Source organism: Diprion similis, chromosome 13 (assembly GCF_021155765.1).
Source record: "Diprion similis isolate iyDipSimi1 chromosome 13, iyDipSimi1.1, whole genome shotgun sequence".
Taxonomy (NCBI): Eukaryota; Metazoa; Arthropoda; class Insecta; order Hymenoptera; family Diprionidae; genus Diprion; species Diprion similis.
In genome coordinates this window covers 5,789,729-5,796,519 of record NC_060117.1, presented here as the reverse complement: position 1 = coordinate 5,796,519, position 6,791 = coordinate 5,789,729, and the positions used below count along the sequence as shown (strand labels likewise).

At 38.9% G+C, this 6,791-nt stretch overlaps 1 long non-coding RNA gene across 1 annotated transcript; it reads left to right on the top strand.

Moving 5' to 3' along the window:
- Positions 1 to 4,481: 4,481 nt before the first annotated feature.
- Positions 4,482 to 6,457, top strand: LOC124413901. The gene is made up of 2 exons (XR_006929905.1): positions 4,482 to 4,583; positions 6,312 to 6,457. It is a non-coding gene; the product is annotated as an uncharacterized LOC124413901 (long non-coding RNA).
- The last annotated feature ends 334 nt before the right edge of the window (positions 6,458 to 6,791 follow it).

Below are 6,791 nucleotides of genomic sequence, written 5' to 3'. Positions count from 1 at the left end.
GCATATGTCCATTGCACAACACGGGGCCGAATGGGTCTCCACAATTTGTCCATGCCGCTTGGCTGCCGTGGTGAAATATGAATTTTTCTCCTATGTCACGTCGGGTTAGCGAAGTTACCTTCATCCGAGGATGAAATACAGGCTTTTTCTGCACGGGTGAATAGATCGGGTTCTTTTATAAAGTATAGAAACCTCTCTCTTTCTCTCTTTTCTTGGTCGACAAGGTCAGAACAGTTTACCGCACTCGGGCAGTACCGTGCAGTAACCCTGCAATTTTGTCGAAATGAAAAACAGTGTGACCCGAGTAGCGGTGATCCGAGAACAATCGAATGGCTTTTGTGGTATGTATGCATCTATTTGTTTCTCTCTGCTTCGCGAGGTATGTTGTAATACACACACACATACACACTTACCCTGCATCAGAGGTGGAAATGAGGCAGTTCTGTGACATGTCCTGGATGAAACAATTATTAATGAAGTAGAGACGCGATGCCATACCTCGGCACAAGTAATACCTTTCAAATAAAACCGACGAGACAAATGCTCTCCTCGTAAATGTCACCGTAGCAAGGATGTGGAACACGCTTCGTCGTATATGGTATCTACTCACGCTTTCGTTAATTATAAAAGGAACCTGGTGACTACCGGGGGTTTTGCCTGGCGGTATATGCTCGGCTTCTATGCTGCATGTTCAGTGCGATGCACGGCGAAAGGTTGACTATCTTCGAAATATGGTCCGGAATATTCGTGAAATCTTATGAAATCCTTTAGAGTCGTATGAAACCTCGTGGAACCATTAAAGTCTTTGAAATTACATGGAATTCCTTCTAATCCCAAAATTATGTAACATCTTTTGAAATTTTGGGAAATCGTCTGAAATACTGAAGTCTTATGGACATCATGTGACATCCATCACGGTTTTTGTATCATATCTGAGTCAATAATATAGACATATAAACTCGCGGTTATGTTGTCTTGAGTTACGTTTACGTCGCCGTGTCGTATCAAAAACATATTTTGATATATTTCTTTTTTTGTGATGGGAAACTACATATCCTTACCGCAAAGTCGACATCGCATTTTATTATGAAAGAATTTTATTATGAAAACATGATCGTAAAGTGCAAAAGTTATTCCTGTGTTTCCCAGCGTTTCAACAGCTCTGGCTCTTCTGGCCAGGAATAACATCGTTCTAAACCATTCTTATTCTCTTTATGCTGTACCGACTAATAGTCACCATGACATTAACCGTGAATGTTAGTTGTTAGATACAGCATGAATCAACATTTGTTCAGCTATCGACAACTGTTGTGTTCAGTTCTCAAATACCAAGACTCATCGGATCAAAGAGATGGGATCTAGTTTTCATGTACTATAAGCGTTGGAACAATGGAATAAATTTGTAGTCATTGAGGAGTAAGAGTTAAGGGGTATAAATAGGTGTATGTGAGTCTGTTATGAAAGCATCGAGGATATGCGGAGCGTTTACTCTACAAATTTGGGCTGGCCCATCCCCCTCGTTTGCGACTTTGAAACAGAGAACTCTCCGGTTAGCCAGCTACGTTTTACCTTCGACCTCTCCTCAGGCGTCAAACAAATGAGCCGTTGACCTCCTCTTCCTTCTCCAGCTTAAGCTCCACCAGCCGCCGTCACTTGCAGAACCTTTACACCGAGGACCCACAAAGCCAATTGATGTCCAGGACTGAACTTGTATACCTGCAGACAAGTTATCGGGTGGATGGATATAAACTCGTGAGTGGTGCGTTCAGGCGTTTAACTGTGAAACTTACAGGGAAGGTATGTCAGGTCGATCTCTCCGATTTGATTTCTTTTGTGATATGTTATATTAGACTAAAAACTAAGCGACACGTCTTTTTTTTTATCTGCCATTAAACACTTTGAAGGGGTGAAACCAGCTTCCAAATTAAGGCATGTCAAAGGGTGACTTGAGGTTCGGAGTTCGGCAGTTTGACTGCATGTACTAGTTTTTGATGATCATCGCAAATGTACGACTCACGAAACTCTTTACCTTCAGTTTAAACCGCGTCCAAAGATATTAGAACGAAATTAACTTTTCTCTCGACTTCGCTAGTGATTCCTCTACCATCTCCAATTGCACTCCTCGTTGGATCTAGAATAATAGTATACGCATCGTGGTGTCGTAAGCATCTATTTCCCAAGTCGGGTTAACACGCTTTATACGTGTCTTATGAAAATGTTCATTAAAGTCGTTCAGTTAAAGATATGTGTACATGATGGATCGTAGCTTTGAAACTCACATGTTTGTCGGAGATATATCAGATCAAAAGATGGACCAGTTAAGCTTGTCAAGATCAAACGGAACAGTGAAAATCATTTCATAACTTGTAAAAGATACGTTATTGATAAATATATCCATTACTGTACTACAACGATGGGTTATTGTACGTCTTAGTTTCAAAAAGCGAGTATGAAGTATACAAAGCAGATGATCTGATTAACTCGGGTTCTTCACAAATCCTACGTGTGAAAATGAAACGGCTTCACGATTATACGGAATAATATTGAATTTGTAATGATCATAATATAACCACTACAGACGTGGCGAGTGTCAGTCAGAATTAATTATCATCTCTTATGTCGGCTTGGCACTTCAAAATCTACATGGCTTATGCATCAACGTGAGACCCGTGAATTAATTGCTTCATGCAAATAGCGTCGAAGTAAAAATGAGATGTTTCTTTTTTCACATCAAAAGAAATTTTTCTACATTACACCAAGTCAAAGGCTTTTTCTGCATCTTGGTTTATTATTTAATCATAATTACACACCAACAACATGTAATCAGTACATTTCCCATGAAACGAATGAAAACCATAAAACCATTTATTATTCTAAAACTGTTAAGTGTTGCTTAAAATTATCTCACTGATCTGCAATAAATTGTAGGCTTCAATCTGCGGTAAAATTATTACTGATAAAATAGATCGTCTGTTTCCCACTTCTTTGAAGCTTTAAATATATGTCTCTGCAACATCGCTTCTCTAATGGACTATCAACTGGTTATAATAACTTTGACAAGATTAAATGTTAGAAAAATCACTATCAAAAATGTTAACTGATATTGGGTTTCGTTGAGGCAGCTACGTTTATTTTCTCAGCTGTGGCAACGTATGATTCTGAACAGAAATAGTTCACTAACGACGACGACGGTGATTATACTCAACTCTGAATCCTCTTAGCATATTACATCGAATAATTTTACCCTCTGTCAAACATTGTTTGAATCGATCTACGGAATTATTGTCGCATAATTTTTCATTCCAAACCAACCAGTTTTTCACCGTGATTTACTAGCATAAGGTAATCCATGAAGTTTACTTGACGATTTACATCTCCGTTGACGCAAGATCGTAATTTATACTGCAGTGCTCGTTAAACGATGCATCAATTCGACGTGTTGCGAGCTCGATTTACGAGGCAAACGTAACGCGTTGACAGTCGATGAGAAGCGTCTGTTTCTTCAGTTCAAATTACTTCAAGTGAGTTAACCTGATCCAATATTTTCTAAAGTCTTGATGCAATTTGGAAAAGATACATTTCTGCGGATTGATTAGCTAACGGTTGAACGATCTAACGCGCATGCGCAAAAATTCTAGAGCGAAAGCAGTTGTTTTGTCAGGTTGGCCAACCGTCATGAGTTCAGATGACAGTCGCCGCGATGTATGTAACCTCAAAAATATTGACAGCATCCTGTAACGGATAGAACATTCTGGTCGTTGGAACTGCTTTTGAAGATCGAATGGGCGGATTGCGAATGTTTCTATTCGTGAAAATTATTATTCGGGGAATGACCGAAGTTGAGTACAACTGCCACCGACGGCTGTCAAAATATTTGAGGTTACGTACATCGCGGCAGCCTGACATCCGAACTTATGATGGTTGGTCAACCTGACAAAACAACTGATTTTGCTCTAGAATTTCAGCTCATGCGCGTTACATCATTAGACTGATAGCTAATCGCTCTCTATACTGCAGATTGTGAGCTATTTTCTCGAAGCCAAGTCGGATTTCTCCTGTTCATGGTTTCGAATGGAAAACGTGACCACGTTGAGATATTATCTTCAATCGTTCTCAAGATTTGCTATTCGATAAAACCCGTATGCAAAGTTTGTAGACGGTTCAAGTTTATCTAGTGCTATTTTAGACTAGTAGAGTCTAATTTAGACTTTGCCATAAAGATGATGATTCTCTTCCATTTTGCGATTTCATGCAGTTGACTAACTAATCGAAAATTAAGAGGTTAAAAAATTTCAACCGACTATCTTGACTTGATAGACTTGATTTTGTAAAAAATGTTAACCAGCGTTACCAGATTTGGTTTCACGCAAAACCTGAATCGACGTTGCCTATAATTTTATAATGATTTCGAAAAACAAAAATTCCTTCACAATTTGACCAGAAATTCTGTACAATTTTCAAAGTATAGCTTTTGTTACGGGGAATAAATTCCAAGCGGAAAGTTCGATAGCGACGTTCTGTCCTATCGATTGGCATCTCAGTCTCATTCGGATTGGAGATTCGACGCCATTGCACCTGCTTGTGTAAGTATGCCATCCTTATTTCCGGTTCGCGCTTTCATTGGAATCGTAGATTGGCTCTTTGGCGTGTTTACTTATCAGAACTGTCTGTGTAACTTTTCCACAATGAAGCGAAAAACTCACGCGCCAAATTCTTCGGGAACTGCACGTGAAGTTATATTGTTGAGTAGAACAACGATGCTCAATGTTTTTACAACGCGATGAAAAAAACAGTGTTGCTGTCAAGTTGTAGAGTATAGTTTACTTCTGAGTTAAGTGAAACATCGCAGAGTGAAACCGGACAAATTTAACACTTTTTTGACGAATCCAAAACCATTCGAAACGAAGTATCGATATCTAAGTTTGTTTTTATACTTGTAAATTTTAAATAAATTTAAAGATAACGAGAGTTACTTTTTTTTCAAATAAAACTGTACATTTAAATTTAAGTCATTATTCTTACTACTCTTGTGATTTTTTTCGTGTTTTGAGCTAATAATTGATAATAAGTTTAAAAAAAAAAACGATACGCGCTTTTTGCTCTGAGAATTTTTTTTCTTAAAGCCAAAAGGGCGTATGTAAAACAAAAAAATATTTCCATTTTTTCTATAGATTTATACATTGTATAAGTTGATTAGGGAAAGTTTTTTTTTTCATAGGTCCTTTCGGTTCTTTTGGCATTAGTAACGCGACATACTCAATGTTAGAGTATTACGTGTTGGAATTAATAATAAGTATAACAGGTTTTTTCTCGAGCAAGCTGAATAACACATTTTTTCCGATACCTTGGGCAAGGTTTTCTGCATTATTAAACTCCGTGAAATTTTTCGCCCTTACCGAATGTCTTGAATTCATTGAATCGAACATTACCGATAGCTCCCTTTATACCTCTATAACTTATACTATATGAGAATTATATCGGTTTCTCCTCGTGGATTTTCGCTCTTTGCCACGCGGGCGTTTCCGAGCGGTCTCATTTGTCAAAGTGACGTTATAGGACTCTTGGCATCAATCAACCCCGTCCGTTAGCCCTTAGAGTGAAAGTAAGATGGCCGCCGAACAGGGAGCTCTGAATTGACACGTGACAGCGATGGGCGGCCTATCGGATACATTCGTATAAGAAAGGGACCGGTAGCTGGTACATTTTTTATCCATCGTACCATGACGCGAACGTTTCAAAGGAAAGTAGGCTATTCCCAGAATTTTATAACAACCTCGATTATCATTTCAGCGCACAATCGCAGGGTCTTCGTAACGTGCTGCTTATAATATGCACTTTTGCTTGGTTCCATATTTCACAAAGGATACCTCGTATGCTGTCGACAATATTCCAGGAAAAAGTAACATAGGTGTCCACTATACTGAACAAGCTTGAAACCAGTTTGACGCAAACATTGAATTGATGCCTTCTTAGTTGCATTTCAGTTTTGTTCTATTTCTTCGATTTTATAATCCATTGTTACACATACTTCTTTTTGCGATTGATTTTGTCAAGTTTGATCCAATAACTAGAAATTTGTTGGTTCAGGTGTTTAGGTGCTTATTCATTCACGATGAAATTTGGCGCTCTGAAAGTCACTAAAATTTTGTTGAAAAGAATCCGGTAAGGAGGTCACGCTTTGAAATTTGGAACTGGAGAAAACGCGCGAAGGCTTAATTAATCACGTAGCTTTCTGCCTCGCGTTTTCCGTCCTTGAGATAACTTCTAAATTTGGTGAGTTAGTTGTTTGACATTATTATCCTTTGTTTCAGCCCATACTGGCAATCAGAGGCATTATCATTCCACGTCACGTTGTCCAATCTACAGCACCGCCACCTTGGAGGTTAGGAAAAGTCAAACTATTAGCTCAGAGCGATGCATGATGTAAGTCGTCGAACTTCTGTCCCTTCAACGAAGAGCGAGTTTAAATCGGCGAAGAAACTTTCATGACTATCGCTTCACCAGGCGAAAGACACCTCGGAAAACAAATAACGAAGTTGTATCGACACACGGATCTGTAATATTCACGTCGGCGTGAATAGAGGTGAAGAAATAATAAGTTGACGAAGAAAACAGCGAAACAGCAAAGGACGAAATTAAGAAACTCGAGAAAAGGAAATGAATGCTATAAGAAGCATGAGACGGAAGCCTCACCATGTAAAAAACTTGTCAACCGGACTGAGACTAATCAAACAGGGCCGTTAAGCGTCTCCACTACCTTTCCTTCCATTCATTCCACTTCCTTTCTCTTG